Here is a 17,418-nt window from a genome sequence, read left to right as displayed (position 1 = left end):
GAGGAGAAACCTCTTCACCCAGAGAGTGGTGAACCTGTGGAAGTCTCTACCACAGAAAGTAGTTGAGGCCAATTCACTAAATATATTCAAAATGGAGTTAGATGAAGTCCTTACTACTCGGGGGATCAAGGGGTATGGCGAGAAAGCAGGAAGGGGGTACTGAAGTTTCATGTTCAGCCATGAACTCATTGAATTGCGGTGCAGGCTAGAAGGGCTGAATGGTCTGCTCCTGCACCTATTTTCTATGTTTCTATGTTTCTATAAGATGAGCAGTTTCTCCGTCACCCACCGTATCTTATACTGATCCACCAATCAGAGTAAAGATGCAAGTCCCGCGTGTCCACAGTAACTGACACCAGGTCAGCCCGCTGGATGGAACCTCGGGTGCACTGAGCTTGATCTCCGGTGCCTCCAGTCCCCACTGCCCCCTTACATCAGTCTCCCCTCACTTTTATACCCGGCACTGATCCACCTCTGCCACCGGACTCTTCTTTGTCTTCTCTGCTGGGTTTGGGCAGGAAGTGAGGAAAAGACAGCTGGAACTTCTCTAATCTGTGATTTACAAGGACACTTTCCCTGGTTCCAAGCACTTACTTTTCTTCAGTAATTTTCTCATTATCCCTAAACTACCCTGCCTGCTGTTCGTTCTTATAGTTTCACAATTATAGGTATAAACATCTCACATTATAATCTAATCTATTCTATTACTCACACTGGTTTAAGCTTGGAAGAAGCACTGAGGGGAGCAAGGGCACAGAATGTACTCTGGGTGGGGAACTTCAATGTCCATCACCAAGAGTGACTCGGTAGTACCACTACTGACTGAGCTGGACGAGTCCTGAAGGACATATCTGCCAGACTGGGCCTGCAGCAGATGGTGAGAGAACCAAAACGAGGAAAAAACCTACTTGACCTGATCCTCACCAATTTACCTGTCACATATACGACCAATGACGGACAGGTAAAGACCATCGGGTACATCCAGCCTGTCCCACATGGAGCTGCCTTTGTCTATGACAGCATTGGTAGCAGTGACCACCGCACACAGTCATTGTGGAGACAAAGTCACACCGAACACACTCTCAAATGTGTTGTGTGGCACCATCACCGTGCTAAACGGGATAGATGCAGAACAGATCTAGCAGCTGAAAACGGGGCATCCTCAGGGTGCTGTGGGCCATCAGCAGCAGCAGCATTGTATTCCACCACAATCTGTAACCTCATGGTCTGGCATATCCCTCACTCTAACATTACCATCAGTCTGGTTCAATTAGGAGTGCAGAAGAGCATGCCAGGAGCAGCACCAGGCGTACTGAGAAATGAGGTGCCAGCCTGGGGAAGCTGCAACACAGGACTACATGTATACTAAGCAGCGAGAGCAGCATGGTATAAACAGGGCTAAGCAATCCCACAATAAATGAATCAGATGAAAGCTCTGCAGTCCTCCCACATCCAGTCGTGAATGAACACAAGAACACACATAACAAGTAGGAGCAGGAGTAGGTCATACGGCCCCTCGAGCCTGCTCCGCCATTCAATAAGATCACGGCTGATTTTCTACCACAACTCCACTTTCCAGCACTATCCCCATATCCCTTGATTCCCTTAATATCCTATGCTGGGTTTAGCTCCACACTCACTGGTTCCCCTCCTTCTCCTCCCCTGAAGGTGCTGACTCTGGCTGGGGTCAGTTCTACACTCACTGGTTCCCTTCCCTCTCCTCCCCTGAAGGTACTGACTCTGGCTGGGTTCAGTTCTACACTCACTGGTTCCCCTCCCTGAAGGTGCTGACTCTGGCTGGGTTCAGTTCTACACTCACCAGTTTCTCTCCAATATGTGACCCATGTGCCCAAACTCCATGTGTGAACCTCGACAGTGAGTGTCGACTGGCTATTCCACTGTCCTCACCTGAGGCCTCACACGTGCATTTTCCAGTAGGGCCACCGGACCCTCCTCCCAATGGCTCAGTGGATAAAGGCTTGTCGGATCTGTTCCCCACCCCCCCTCACCCCAACTGTAAAATGGATTGTCGAATGGAATATAAAACCCACGGGCGGTGCGACGGGTTAATAAAAAACAAACCTCAGTACAAACACACAAAGGTTGGGCTATACAGTAAGGGGTTCATTCAAACATTGCAGCGAAATGATGATTCATTGAGAGACTGGAAGGACATCCTCAGAGACAATGATACAGGACACCTGCCATCGATCTAATCAACACAGACAATAGCACCAGACGCCGGCCATGCATACCTTCAATGGTCCCTGGTCCCCGTCAAGAAGGAAGAGGGACATTCATACATTCCTAAACTGTGGAGCCAGACCTGTTCCCAAGGAAGGTTTGCATTGTACTACACAGCAGGAGAGCTGATCGTGCCCCTATCTGGGCCAGGGAGTGGAATACACTGATGATCAAGAGGTTATTAACCATCGGAAGAGTCGACAGGGGAACAGCTGGAAATATGTTTGATGCTGTGATTATGAAGCCCCATAAAAAGAGGACCACTTCGGAGCGAGGACAGTGCAGTGAAGGAGGATGCAGGGTGGTCACCTGGTCCCGGCCTACAATCCACACCACAACCACCAGCTGTGTGGGTGATTATAAGTTTCAGTCAAACCGTCGGGGAATTTGTCCGAGTCGTTTTATAATCACAGTCGAATCGCGGAAGGGTGTTAAACTGTGATATTTCCTGTTAGGTTTCAGGTAACCTTGTGGAGGGGGTTTGTATTATGGGTTCAGTGTTATTCCGGTCAGAATCTCAGGGAGGTTGTGTGCTGGGGAATAACGCAAGTTCAACAAACATACAAGTTTAAGGTTGAGCCAAAACCCTGTGCCGAGTGTATTTTGTTCTTATAAATCCTGAAGTCAAGAACTGTTGGTGAGGGTTTAGCGAATCTCTCACAGGCACCACCCAGTGTGACTGAGTCATAGTTCCACCATTCAATTAGATCGTGACTGATCAGTATCTTAACTCCGTCTACCTGCCTTGGTTGCATTACTCTTAATACCCTTGCCCAAGAAGAATCTATCAAGCACAGTTTTGGAATTTTCAATTGGGCCCCAGCCTGAGTGTTATGGGGAACAGAGTTCCAGATTACCACTACCTTTAAGAACATAAGAAACAGGAGCAGGAGTAGGCCATACGGCCCCTCGAGCCTGCTGCACCATTCAATAAGATTCAGGATGATCTTGTACTTCAGCTCCACTTTCCAGCACTATCCCCGTATCCCTCGATTCCTTTAGTGTCCAAACAGCTTTCTATCTCAGCTCTGAATATACTCAATGACTCAGCATTCACTGTCCTCTGGGGGAGAGAATTCTAAAGAATCACGACCCTCTGAGTGCAGAAATTGCTCATCAGCTCAGTCCTAAATGGCCGAGCCCGTATCCTGAGACAATAACCCTTCGTTCTCGACTCTCGAGCCAAGAGAAACAGATTCTCACCATTTGTGTGAGGAAGTGCTTCCTGACATCACCCCGGAAACTCAGTGGTGGGAAAATTATTGGAAACAAATCCTGAGGGACAGGATAAATCTTCATTTGGAAAGACATGGATTAATTAAGGACAGTCAGCATGGATTAGTTAAGTGAAGTTCATGTCTGACTAAATTGATTGAATTTTGAGAGGAGGTAACCGTGAGGGTCGATGAGGGTAGTGTTTATGATGTAGTGTATATGGATTTTAGCAATGCTTTGGATAAAGTCCCACATGGCAGACTGGTCACAAAAGTAAAAGCCCATGGGATCCAGGGCTAAGTGGCAAGTTGGATCCAAAATTGGCTCAGGCTGGAAGCAAAAGGTAATGGTACATGGGTGTATTTGTGACTGGAAGGCTGTTTCATAACATTTGAATTAGGAACAGGAGTAGGCCATCTAGCCCCTCGAGCCTGATCTTCCATTCAAAAAGATCACGGCTGATCTGACCGTGCACTCAGCTCCACTTACCCGCCCGCTCCCCATAACCCTTAATTCCCTTATTGGTTAAAATCTATGTATCTGTAATTTGAATACATTCAATGAGCTAGCCTCAACTGCTTCCTTGGTCAGATAATTCCACAGATTCACCAATGTCTTGGAGAAGAAATTCCTTCTCAACTCGGTTTTAAATTGGCTCCCCCGTATTTTGAAGCTGTGCCCCCTAGTTCTAGTCTCCCCGACCAGTGGAAACAACCTCTCTGACTCTATCTTGTCTATTACTTTCATTATTTTTAATATTTCTATAAGATCACCCCTCATCCTTCTGAACTCCAACGAGTAAAGACCCAGTCTACTCAATCTATCATCATAAGGTAACCCCCTCATCTCGGGAATCAGCCTCGTGAATCGACTCTGTACTCCCTCCAAAGCCAATATATCCTTCCTTAAGTAAGATGACCAAAACTGCACGCAGTACTCCAGGTGCGGCCTCACCAATACCCTGTACAGTTGCAGCAGGACCTCCCTGCTTTTGTACTCCATCCCTCTCGCAATGAAGGCCAACATTCCATTTGCCTTCCTGATTACCTGCTGCACCTGCAAACTAACTTTTTGGGACCGGTCAGTTCCTCGATTATATAGTGGTGAGTATCCCCGACTGTCACGCGGGAGACCGGGGTTCAATTCCCCGACGGGGAGGCAGTTGTTTCAAAATTTAGTCCGAAAAGAGTTTCATGCACAAGGATCAATGGTGGAGCTTTGGAGGCGTGGCCTATGCACTTGGAGCCTGGAGCAGTGAGAAAAGGAAGGCCTGTCTGGAAGGCCTGGAGTAAGCCCTGAGACCAGCCCAGGAAGAGGAGGAAAGGGCTGGCTTGCTACAATACAACATCCGGAGGGGGAGCAGGAGAGGTGAAAAATTTTACTACAACTACAGAGAGTTGGAGAGAGGGGGAAAATAACAACCTGAGGAAACACCATCCAGTGTGGAAGGAGGGAGACACATTTCCACATCTTTGACTGGTGGGTCTGTTTTGGTGCATTCCCCAAAAGACTTTGTTGTATCGGTGGGGGGAGGAAAGAAGACAACTTGAGGGCCGCAACATCGCGGGGTGTGTGTGTGTGTGGAAGTGTGTGTGGGGGTCTTGCTTACATCTGGGCCCCACACACCACTGAAGCACCCCTCCCCCATTGCCTAACCTGGGATAGCTGGAGCTACCTGTCTGAAGCATCTTTATTCACCCTGTTAAACATCGTTGGGAGTGTGTGCCTGGGTGGCTCCAGCAAGCCCAGGTGAAGACATCTTCTCCCCCCACCCGAAGACCACTCTACAAAGACTGTTTTTTGCCATCTGGGGAGTGCACCCCAAAAAACACCCAACCACCGCTGTGAGGGGAGACCTGCCCTCGCAGCTTCCCTCCTTCCCAACCCCTCCCTCTATCTCTCTTTCTCTGTCTCTCCCCTCTCTCTCTGAGAGCCCATTCTTCCTAATTTCTTAAAAATAACACACAATCAAGACAACTGAGCAGAGGGAGCAAGGCCCCTCCCCAATTGCCAACTAGGGGAGAGGTGTGCCTCTTTCAGAGCTCCTCAGCTCATACATTCAAACGAGGCCAATTTAAGACCATTAAGGCCTGTGACTTTGGGGTGGGTGTAGTCCTTAAAGGGACCCCGTGATGGCATCCCCATCCACGCCGGTGGCAGGGCCAGCTAAGACATATGCGCAGGCAGCGTCAACATCCACGGCGCCTCCTGCGCCTCCTGCTGCCCTGCCCCCATTCAGACTAATTACCAAGAAACACGGGGTCAAGAGCTACACTCACCCCACAATGAGAATTGAGGAGTGCGTGCGGGCGATGGCTGGGGTAGTCGGCCCCTCGGCCATTGTCACAGCCTCCAAGATGTCTGGGAAGGCCGTGTTCTTCCTGGGGTCGAAGCGAGCGGTGTCCCTGGCCATTGAAAAGGGGGCTCACGATGGGCGGGGCGTTCCTGCCGGTGGACCCTCTCGAGGCCACCGCGCACAGGGTCATTCTATCGAACGTCCCGCCCTTTGTTGCCGCTGAGCTCCTCCTCCCTCACCTATACCAACTGGGGGAGGTGAGGTCGGGGATCAACCCCATGCCGCTCGGCCTCAGGGAGAACAGCCTGCGCAATGTGTTCTCCTTCCGCCGCCAGCTCTTTGTCCGGCTGGTGCGGGAGGAGACGACGGAGGGAAATTTTAATGTGGTGCACGAGGGGACTGCCTACCGCGACTTCTGGACGTCGGACGGCGTGCGGTGCCATGCCTGTAGGGAGATGGGGCACGTTCGCAAGAACTGCCCCGCCTCCAAGGCCGCCAAACCACCGAAGGCGGCAAAGGCTGGTGCCGCCGCCACCCCTCCCCCTAGTAGCGTCCACGTGCCGGGAGCCGTAGGTGCGCGGGAATCGTCGGAGGCCATTGTTTTCACGGCCTCTGGCGGGGGGGAGGAAGAGCGTCCGACCGGAAGGAAGGCGCGGAAGAAGACGAGACATCTAGAGTTGGGTCCCCTCGGTGCGCCAGACAATCTGTTTACCGCGCTCGGCCCAACCCCGTCACCGGCGAGCACGGGGTGCCCTGAGCCCGTGCCCGAGCCCTTGACAAGTAGCACAGAGAGGCTCGGGCGCGGGCAGGAAAAAAGAAGGGGGTGGAGCGGGAGGCCTCGGCAGACATGGAGGTCTCCCTGCCTCCGCACCCCCCCAGGAAAAAAAGGAGGCGCCGCTACAATGAGGCGGAGGGGGAACAACATCCCTCCGTGGAGGAGTCGGTGCCCGCCGCCTGTCCCGTGTCCCCCACCAGCGACCCCAAACTGCGCCGTAGACGGGAGGAATCTATCCCCGGGGAGGGAGGGGCAGTCGAGGCTGTCCAGCCGCTGCCTGCTGGGGATGGCGTGGAAGATCTGCCTGTGGTGGGGGGCGTGGGGCCAGCGGAGGAATGCATTGCCGCCGGGCCGAGCGTCCCTGGGACTGAGGCGGGCGGGGCCAAAAAGGCCGAACATGAGCCCGCCCAGCTATTAACCAACTTTCCCCGAGAGTCGCTCGACCTGGCAGAAACCGAAATTATGAATAATTTTAAAGATTCTGTACACGCTGGGCCGCGGGGTGGCGGCGGGGAGGGGGAAGAACAACAACCCTCGCCCCCTACTTTGGAGCTGGGATACTTGGTGGACCTGGAACATTACTTTGACCAGGTCTCTCCGTGTTCCCCGGTTCCTGGGGCGGAGGAGGAACCCCTTCCGCTGCCGCTTCCCGACCCAGCACCAATTTTAAAAGAGCCCAGTGGGGACTCCTCTGCCGATGATCCTGGGGGTGGGATTGGGGCAGAGCCAGTGCCAGATGGAGCGGCCGGTTCATTTGCCGTACCTTGTGCGGTCGACGGGCCGGCTGCTGACGGCGACCTCCCGGAGGAGGACGGGGACTCGGTGGAGGATGCGGGTGAAGATCTCGAGTTCATCGCCAGTGAGGCGGTGGATCTCCTCGTGCCCGCCGCTGATTCCCCCGTCATTCCCGTAGAGGAACTCCGGGAACATTTTGGTCGAGCGCCAGGATCGCTGCAACCGAACCCATCTGGCCCGGGAAAGATGGTCTGAGCCGGTGTTGCTCATCGCTTCCGTCCGCGCCGCCACTAAAACCATGGCCGCGGGCGGGCCCTTATCAAAGGCGCAAGGCCTTGAGCTGCACTGGCTCAAAAAGTTCCTCACTGGGCTGCTGAAGGAGTGGAGGTCAACAAACGACTCCACTCCCCCCGCCCCCACAATAGGTTAGGTAGAGGTTGCACTATGCTTTTCTCATGAAGATAACCATAGCCAGCCTCAACATCAACGTCGGCAGAGAGGCACGCCGTAGATTTAACAATTTTTCGCTCCTGCGGGAGGGGAAATATGCGGCGTGCTTCCTGCAAGAAACCCACACCGTTCCAGGAGATGAAACCACGTGGCTCCTGGAATGGCAAGGAGAGGTCAGCATGAGCCACCTCACCGCCACTTCTAGTGGGGTGGCCATCTTGCTGGCACCGCATTTTCAGCCGGAGATCTTGGGGGTCGAGGAGCCCGTGCCAGGCCGCTTTCTGCACGTAACGGTTCGCCTGGGGGACGTGCCGCTCCATCTCGTGAACGTGTACGCCCCTCATCCCGGCCCACAGCAAACGCGCTTCTTTGAAGAGGTGTCCGCTCTTCTTGGCTCCGTCGAGGTCGGCGACTGCATTGTCCTCGGGGGGGATTTTAACTGCACCCTCGAGGCGAGGGACCGCTCCGTTGCCCCACAGAGCATGACGGCGATGGAGAAGTTGACGGACCTGGTCGGGTCCTTCGACTTGGTGGACGTCTGGCGAAATCTCCATCCCGACTCCAGCGCTTTTACTTGGGTGAGGCCTGGAGTAGGATGTCCAGAGTCGACCGCCTTTACGTGTCTCGGGCGTACGTTTCCGGCGTCTCGGCGGCCTCCATGAGGCCGGTGCCATGTTCGGACCACCACCTGGTGTGGGCGGAGCTCGCTACGCTCCGCACGAGGACGGGGTCCGCGTACTGGCACTTTAACAACCGGCTGCTGGAGGACGTGCGGTTCCAGGACTCGTTCCGTCGATTCTGGGCCGACTGGAGAAGGAAGCAGGGGGGCTTCCCCTCCTTGAGGCTATGGTGGGACGTGGGCAAGGCTCATGTCCGCGTCTTCTGTCAAGAGTACGCGAGGGGGTCGACCAAGAGGCGGGCGGCCAAGTTCGGACGCCGAGAAAAAGAGGTGCTCGACCTGGAGTCCCGTCTCGGTGAAGTCATCGGGGACCCGGCCCTGCGGACGGTGTACGAAGCGAAGAAGGCCGCGCTGAAGGACCTGCAGCTCGTCGGGTCGCGACGCGCGTTCGTGAGGTCGCGGATCCGGTTCCTGCGGGATCTGGATCGCGGCTCCCCCTTCTTCTACTCGCTGGAAAAAAGACAGAGTGTCCGTAAGCAGCTCTTGACGCTGCTGGCCGACGACGGCTCTCTCGTCTCAGATCCGGAGGGCGTCAACAACAGGGCCCGTGAATATTACGGGGCTCTGTTCTCTCCAGAGCCATCCAGCGAGGAAGCGCGTAGAGTTTTGTGGGAGGACCTGCCGAAGGTCAGCCCGGAGAGCGCCGAAAATCTGGAAGCTCCGCTAAGCCTGGCGGAGCTGACCGGTGCCCTCGACCGGCTCTCGAGGGGAAAAGCCCCGGGGTTGGACGGGCTGACCATGGAGTTCCACAGGGCGTTCTGGGACGTCCTGGGGGGCGACTACTCGAGGGTCCTGGGGGAAAGTCTGGTGACCGGGGAGATGCCCCTCTATTGGCGCAGGGCAGTCATCGTCCTGCTGCCTAAGAAGGGCGATCTCCGCCTCCTTAAGAACTGGCGCCCGGTCTCCCTCCTCAGCACGGACTACAAAATCTTAGCCAGGGCGATGTCTGCTTGCCTTGGTGCAGTGCTGGACCACATGATCCACCCCGACCAGTCCTACACGGTCCCGGGCCGGACTATCCACGATAACATCCATCTGGTCCGGGACCTCATCCATTATTCCCAGGAGGCTGGTCTGTCGGTCGCCTTCCGATCCCTCGACCAAGAGAAGGCGTTCGACAGGGTGGATCACGACTATCTGCTCGGAACTCTGCGCGCTTTTGGGTTCGGGACGCATTTCGTCGCCCGGATCCGACTTTTGTGCACCGTGGCGGAGTGTCTGATTAACGTTAACAGGTCCTTGATGGCGCCCCTTCTCTTTGGGAGAGGGGTGTGCCAGGGATGCCCCATGTCCGGCCAGTTATACACCGTTTGCGTGGAGCCTTTCCTGCGCATCTTGCGGACGAGGTTGACGGGACTGGCTCTGCAAGGGGCGGGCGTGGAGGTCGTCCTCTCGGCTTATGCCGATGACGTAGTCCTCGCGGTGGAGGATCCCGCTGACCTGCGGAGGATGCGTGAGTGCCAGGAGATTTACTCGGCCGCATCCTCCGCCAGAATCAACTGGGAGAAATGTTCCAGACTCCTGGTGGGTCACTGGCAGGTGGACTCCCTGCCGGAGGAGCTCATGCCTTTTGCCTTGAGCACGACCCATCTCCTTTATCTGGGAGTCTACCTTAGCCCCGACGAGGAAGCCTGGCCGGCGAACTGGCAAGAGCTGGAGGCCAAGGTCGCCGCTCGCCTAGGGTGCTGGACAGGACTGCTCCGAGTGCTATCCTATAGGGGTCGAGCGCTAGTCATAAAGCAGCTGGTGGCCGCCATGTTGTGGTACCGGCTGGTCACTTTGACCCCTCCCCCAGCGTTTGTCACCAAGGTACAGAAGAAGCTGGTGGACTTCTTCTGGAACAACAGGAAGCACTGGGTCTCTGCTGTGGTCTTGAGACTCCCGCTTGGGAAGGGTGGTCAGTCGTTGGTGTGCGTCAGCACCCAGCTTGCGACTTTCCATCTTCAGACACTGCAGAGATACCTTTATGTCGAGCCCCCTCCTAGGTGGCGTGCTCTGGCGATGTATTTCTTCCGCCAGCAGCGCGACCTCACTTACGACATGCAGCTCCTGTTTGTGAGTGTGGGGGGCGTCAGGACAGCTATCCGGGAGCTGCCTCTCTTTTACAAGGAGCTCATCAGGGTCTGGAACAAAGTCTTCACCAAGCGCAGCTCTCCACCAGCTGGAGTGGCGGCCGTCCTGCAGGAGCCGCTGCTCGGGAATCCTTACCTCCACGACCGAGGTTTTTTGTGGCGGTCGGACGAGAGGGCTGTGGCTGGTGAGGTGACCAGGGTCAGGGACCTGCTCGATGGCGGAGGAGCGGGCTGGATGGCGCCAGACACGCTGGCGCGGCGCCTAAATTCTGCCAACGTCCGCCACGTGGCCGATGCCATCGAGTCGCTATAAAGAGCTCTGGGCCCCGACTCCGTTAGGTGCATCGAGGAGGCTCAAGCACGTGGTTGATCCCGTCCGAACTGACCACCGTCCGGACAGAATTCCTCACCGGCGCCAAACCCCGGAACCTCCCTCGGGAGCCAGCGCATCACAACTTGAGCCGCCTCGAGGAAATCCCCTCTGTGCCTTTCAGTTCCGCGCAGAGGGTTTTTCTGTATGGGCTGCTCCTGCGCACCATCAATTTTGCTATCCTCGCCTGCCGTCCGGACACGCCATAGCGTACCATCTTGCCTTCCGGAGGAGGTGGGGGTCCCCGATGGAGGGCACTCTACGCGGGAGTCCTCCCAGTATTTATTGGGGACTTGGCCTGGAGGGTTGGTGCACGGAGCATTGCTGTGCAATAAATTTTTAAGCCGGTTCATGGACTCGCAGGCTGCCTGCAATTTCTGCGGTCTGGAAGAGTCCGTGTTCCATGTTTTTATCGAATGCACAAGGTTGCAGCCCGTGTTTTATTATTTAAAGGGGCTGCTCCTGAAATTCTGTCTGCACTTCAGTCCCACACTCCTGATCTTTGGGCACCCTGTGCGGAGGGGAGCGGGTAGGTCCGAGGGCCTCCTCGTAGGACTGTTCCTGGGCACGGCCAAAGGTGCCATCAGCCGGTCCAGGCAGTGGGCGGTCGAGGGGGTAGTTCAACCTGACTGTCTGCCTCTCTTCCGTGCGTACATCCGCCCCAGGGTATCCTTGGAGATGGTGCACGTGGTGTCCACCGGTACGCTCGCGGCCTTCCGCGAGAGGTGGGCACCGGAGGAACTGGAGTGCATCGTCACGCCCGGCAACCAAATTTTAATTTGATTTTCTGTTTTAAAGTTTAATTTATTTTAATTGCCGATGTTTTTAGTGTCCCCCTCCCCTTTTATCGGGGGCACTTGGAGAACATATATGATTTTAGTGCACAAAAGAAAATACAATAAAAAACAAAAAAAAGAGCCTTGTAAATGTTTGGTGCGGCCCCCAGATCGGGGGGCCACGATTTAATGTTTCTGTTTCCTCCCAAAAGAGTTCTGTGGACCAATGGTGGAGCTTTGGAGGCGTGGCCTATTCAGTTGGAGCTGTGCTGTGGTGAAGGAAGGAGCTTGCTGCTTTGCTCCTGCCTGGAAGGCCTAGAGTGAACCCTGAGACCAGCCCAGGAAGAGGAGGAGGGGGCTGGCTTACTACAATTCAACGTCCAGAGGGAGAGGAGGAGAGCAGAAAATGTATCAGTTATTACTACTACAGAGAGTTGGAGAGAGGGGGAAAAGAACATCCTGAGAAAACACCACTCAGTGTGGAAGGAATAAGAGCCATTTCTACAATCTTGACAAGTGGGTTTGTTTTGGTGCCTTCCCTGAAAGACTTTGTTGTATCGGTGGGGGGAGGAGAGAAGACCATCTCGAGGGCCGGAACATCGCGGGGTGTGTGTGTGTGTGGAAGTGTGTGTGGGGGTCTTGCTTACAGGTAGGCCTCACACACCACTGAAGCACCTCTCCCCCATTGCCTAGCCTGGGATAGCTGGAGCTACCTGGCTGAAGTATTACTAATCACCCTATTTGACATCGTTGGGAGTGTGTGCCTTGGTGGCTCCAACTGCCCCAGTTGAAGACATCTTCTCCCCCAACCCGAAGTCCATCTACAAGGACTGTATCTTGTTTTTTTTCCATCATCTGGGGAGTGCACCCCAGAAAAACGCGCACACATCGCTGTAAGGGGAGACCTGCCCTCGCAGCTTCCCTCTTTCCCACCCCCCTTTCCCTCGCTCTGTCACTCCATCTGTCTCTCCCCTCTATCTCTGAGAGCCCCTTTCCTCCTTAAATTAAAGTTAATTAAGACTACTGAGCAGAGGGAGCAAGGCCCCTCCCCATTCGTTAACTAAGGGAGAGGTGTGCCCCATTAAGATCTCCCTCTGCTCAAAACACCAACGAGGCCAATTAAAGACGATTAAGGCCTCTGACTTTGGGGTGGGTGTAGCCCTTAAAGGGACCCCTTAATGGCGACCCCATCCATGCCGATGGCAGGGCCAGCTAAGACGTACGCGCAGGCGGCATCGACATTCACGGCGCCTCCTGCGCTTCCTGCTGCCCTGCCACCATTTAGACTTATAACAAAAAAACACGGGGTCAAGAGCAACACTCACCCCACAATAAGCATCGAGGAGTGCGTGCGGGCGATGGCTGGGGTATTCGGCCCCTCGGCCATTGTCGCGGACTCTAGGATGTATGGGAAGGCTGTATTCTTCCTGGGGTCGGAGCAGGCGGTGTCCCTGGCCCTCGAAAAGTGGCTCACTATGGGCGGGACGTTCCTGCCGGTGAACCCTCTCGAGGCCACCACGCAGAGGGTCATCATTTCAAACGTTCCGCCCTTTGTTCCCGCTGGACTCCTCCTCCCTTACCTACAACAATTGGGGGAGGTAAGGTCAAGGATCAACCCCATACCGCTCGGCCTCAGGGAGAACAGCCTGCGCCATGTGTTCTCCTTCCGCCGCCAGCTTTTTATCCGGCTGGCGCGGGAGGAGATGACAGAGGGCAATTTTACTGTGGTGCACGAGGGGACTGCCTACCACATCTTCTGGACGTCGGACGGCGTGCGGTGCCATGCCTGTAGGGAGGTGGGACATGTTCGTAAGAACTGCCCCGCCTCCAAGGCCGCCAAACCACCGAAGGCGGCCAAGGCTGGCGCCACCACCACCCCTCCCTGTTGTTGCGTCTGCGTGCCGGGAGCCGTAGGTGCGTGGGCATCGTCGGGGGCCTTTGTTTTCACGGCATCCGGCGGGGGGGAGGGAGAGCGTCCGATCGGAAGGAAGGTGCGGAAGGCGGCGAAACATCTCGAGGCGGGTCCCCTCAGTGCGCCAGACAATTTGTTTACCGCGCTCAGCCCAACCCCGTCACCGGCGAGCGCGGGGTGCCCTGAGCCCGTGCCCGAGCTCTTGAACAATACAGCAGAGGGGCTCGGGCGCGGGCAACATAACAAAAAGGGGGGAGTGGAGCGGGTGGCCTCGGCAGACATGGAGGTCTCCCTGCCTCCGCGCCCCCCCAGGAACAAAAGGAGGCGCCGCTCCAATGAGGCGGAGGGGGAACAACATCCCTCTGCGGAGGAGTCGGTGCCTGCCGCGTGTCCCGCGTCCCCCACCGGCGCCCCCAAAACTGCACCGTAGGCGCGAGGAATCTGTCCCCGGGGAGGGTGAGGCAGTCGAGGCTGCCCAGCCTCTGCCTCCCAGGGATGGCGTGGAAGATCTGCCTGTCGTGGGGGGCGTGGGGACAGCGGAGGAATGCGTAGTCGCCGGGTCGAGCGCCCCGGGGACTGAGGCGGGCGGGGCCGAAAAGTCCGAACCTGAGCCCACCCAGCCTTTATACAACTGCCCCCGGGATTTGCTCGACTCGGTGTGTGTGTGTGTGTGGAAGTGTGTGTGGGGGCCTTGCTTACAACTAGGCCCCACACACCATTGAAGTACCCCTCCCGCATTGCCTAGTATGGGATAGCTGGAGCTACCTGGCTGAAGAATATTTAATCACCCTATTGAACATCGTTGGGAGTGTGTGCCTGTGTGGCTCCAGCTGCACCAGGTGAAGACATCTTCTCTCCTCACCCGAAGACCAGCCCAAAGACTATTTTTGTTTGCCATCTGCGGTTTGCACCCACCCACAGCTGCGAGGGGAGACCTGCCCTCGCAGTTCCCCCGCTTCCCACACCCCCTCTCTATTTCTCTGTTACTCTCTGTCTCTCCCCTCTCTCTCTGAGAGCCCTTTCCTCCTAATTTTAAAAAACAAAACAATTAAGACACTGAGCAGAGGGAACAAGGCCCCTCCCCAATCGTTAACTAGGGGAGAGGTGTGCCTCTTTCAGAGCTCCTTCTGCTCAAAACACAAACGAGGCCAATAAAGACCATTAAGGCCTGTGACTTTAGGGTGGGTGTAGCCCTTAAAGGGACCCCGTGATGGCGACTCCATCCACGCCGGTGGCGGGGTCAGCAATGACATATGCGCAGGTGGCGTCCACATCCACGGCACCTCCTGCGCCTGCTGCTGCCCTGCCACCTTTCAGATTGATTACGAGAAAACACGGGGTCAAGAGCTACACTCACCCCACAATGAGCATCGAACAGTGCGTGCTTGCGATGGCTGGAGTAGTCGGCCCCTCGGCCATTGTCGCAGCCTCCAAAATGTCTGGGAAGGCCGTGTTCTTCCTGGGGTCGGAGCGGGCGGTGTCCCTGGCCCTTGAAAGGGGGCTCACGGTGGGCGGGACGTTCCTGCCGGTGGACCATCTCGAGGCCACCGCACAGAGGGTCATCATATCTAACGTCCCGCCCTTTGTTCCGCTGAGCTCCTCCTCCCTCACCTACATCAACTGGGGGAGGTAAGGTCGGGGATCAACCCCATACTGCTCGGCCTCAGGGAGAACTGCCTGCGCCACGTGTTCTCCTTCCGATGCCAGCTCTTTGTCCGGCTGGCGCGGGAGGAGACGACGGAGGGCTATTTTAATGTGGTGAACGAGGGGACTGCCTACCGCGTCTTCTGGACGTCGGACGGCGTGCGGTGCCATGCCTGCAGAGAGGTGGGGCACATTCGCAAGAACTGCCCCACCTCCAGGGCCGCCAAACCACCGAAGGCGGCCAAGGCTGGTGCCATCGCCACCCCTCCCCCTAGTTGTGTCCACGTGCCGGGAGCCGTAGGTGCGCGGGCATCGTCGGGGGCCTTTGTTTTCACGGCCTCCGGCGGGGGGGGGAGGGAGAGCGTCCGACTGGAAAGAAGGCGCGGAAGAAGACGAGACATCTAGAGGCGGGTCCCCTCAGTGCGCCAGAAAGTTTGACCACCGCGCACAGCCCAACCCAGTCACTGGCGAGCGCGGGGTGCCCTGAGCCCGTGCCCGATCCCTCGATCAGTACCGCAGAGGGGTTCGGGCGCGGGCAAGATAAGAAAAAGAGGGGCGTAGAGCAGGAAGCCTCGGCAGACACGGGTGTCTCCCTGTCTCAGTGCCACCCCAGGAAAAAAAGGAGGCGCCGCTCCAATGAGGCGGGGGGGGGGAACAACATCCCTGGGCGTAGGAGTCGATGCCCGCTGCGTGTCCCGCGCCCACACCGGCGCCCCCGAACTGCGCCGTAGGCATGAGGAATCTGTCCCCGGGGAGGGTGAGGCAGTCGAGTCTGCCCAGCCGCTGCCTCCCGGGGATGGCGTGAATGATCTGCCTGTCGTGGGGGGCGTGGGGCCAGCAGAAGAATGCGTAGCCGCCGGGTCGAGGGTCCCGGGGACTGAGGCGGGCCGGGCCGAAAAGGCCGAACCTGAGGCCGCCCAGCCAATACACAACTTCCCCCGGGATTTGCTCGACTCGGCAGAAACTGACACTGCAGACAACTGTAATATTCATCCACACGCTGGGCCGGGGGGTGGCGGCGGGGAGGGGGAAGAACAACAACCCTCGCCCCCTACTTTGGAGCTGGGATACTTGGTGGACCTGGAACATTACTTTGACCAGGTCTCTCCGTCTTCCCCGGTTCCTGGGGAGGAGGGGGAACCCCTTCCGCTGTCGCTTCCCGACCCAGCACCAATTTTAAAAGAGCCCAGTGGGGACTCCTCTGCTGACGATCCTGGGGGTGGGATCGGGGCAGAGCCAGTGCCAGATGGAGCGGCTGGGCCGTTTGCTGTACCTCGTGTGGTCGATGGGCCGGCTGCTAGCGGCGACCTCCCGGAGGGGGACGGGGACTCGGTGGGGGACGCGGGTGAAGATCTCGAGTGCATCGCCAGTGAGGCGGTGGATCTGCTCACGTCCGCCGCTGAGACCTTCCTCATTCCTGCAAAGGAACTCTGGGACTTTTTGGTCCAGTGCCGGGGTCGCTGCGACCAAGCCCGTCTGGCCCTGGAAAGATGATCTGAGCCGGTGTAGCTCGTCGCTTCCATCCACGCCGCCGCTAATACCATGGCCGCGGGCGGGCCCTTATCAAAGGCGCAAGGCCTTGAACTGCGTCGGCTCAAAAAGTTCCTCGCTGGGATGCTGAAGGAGTGGAGGTCAACAAGCGACTCCACTCCCCCCATCACAATAGGTTAGGTAGAGGTTGCACTATGCTCTAGTCATGAAGATAACCAGAGCCAGCCTCAACATCAACGGCGGCAGAGAGGCACGCCGTAGATTTAACAATTTTTCGCTCCTGCGGGAGGGGAAATATGCGGTGTGCTTCCTGCAAGAAACCCACACCGTTCCGGGAGATGAAGCCACGTGGCGCCTGGAATGGCAAGGAGAGGTCCGCATGAGCCACTTCACCGCCACTTCTAGTGGGGTGGCCATCTTGCTGGCCCCGCATTTTCAGCCGGAGATCTTGGGGGTCGAGGAGCCCGTGCCAGGCCGCTTGCTTCACGTAACGGTTCGCCTGGGGGACGTGCCGCTCCATCTCGTGAACGTGTATGCCCCTCAGCCCGGCCCGCAGCAAACGCGCTTCTTCGAAGAGGTGTCCGCTCTTCTTGGCTCCGTCGACGTCGGCGACTGCATTGTCCTCGGGGGGGATTTTAACTGCACCCTCGAGGCGAGGGACCGCTCCGGTGCCCCGCAGAGCATGACGGCGATGGAGAAGTTGAGGGACCTGGTCGGGTCCTTCGACTTGGTGGACGTCTGGCGAAATCTCCGTCCCGA

This window comes from Pristiophorus japonicus, chromosome 23, assembly GCF_044704955.1.
Source record: "Pristiophorus japonicus isolate sPriJap1 chromosome 23, sPriJap1.hap1, whole genome shotgun sequence".
Lineage (NCBI taxonomy): Eukaryota > Metazoa > Chordata > Chondrichthyes > Pristiophoridae > Pristiophorus > Pristiophorus japonicus.
Note: the sequence above shows the minus strand (reverse complement) of the source record.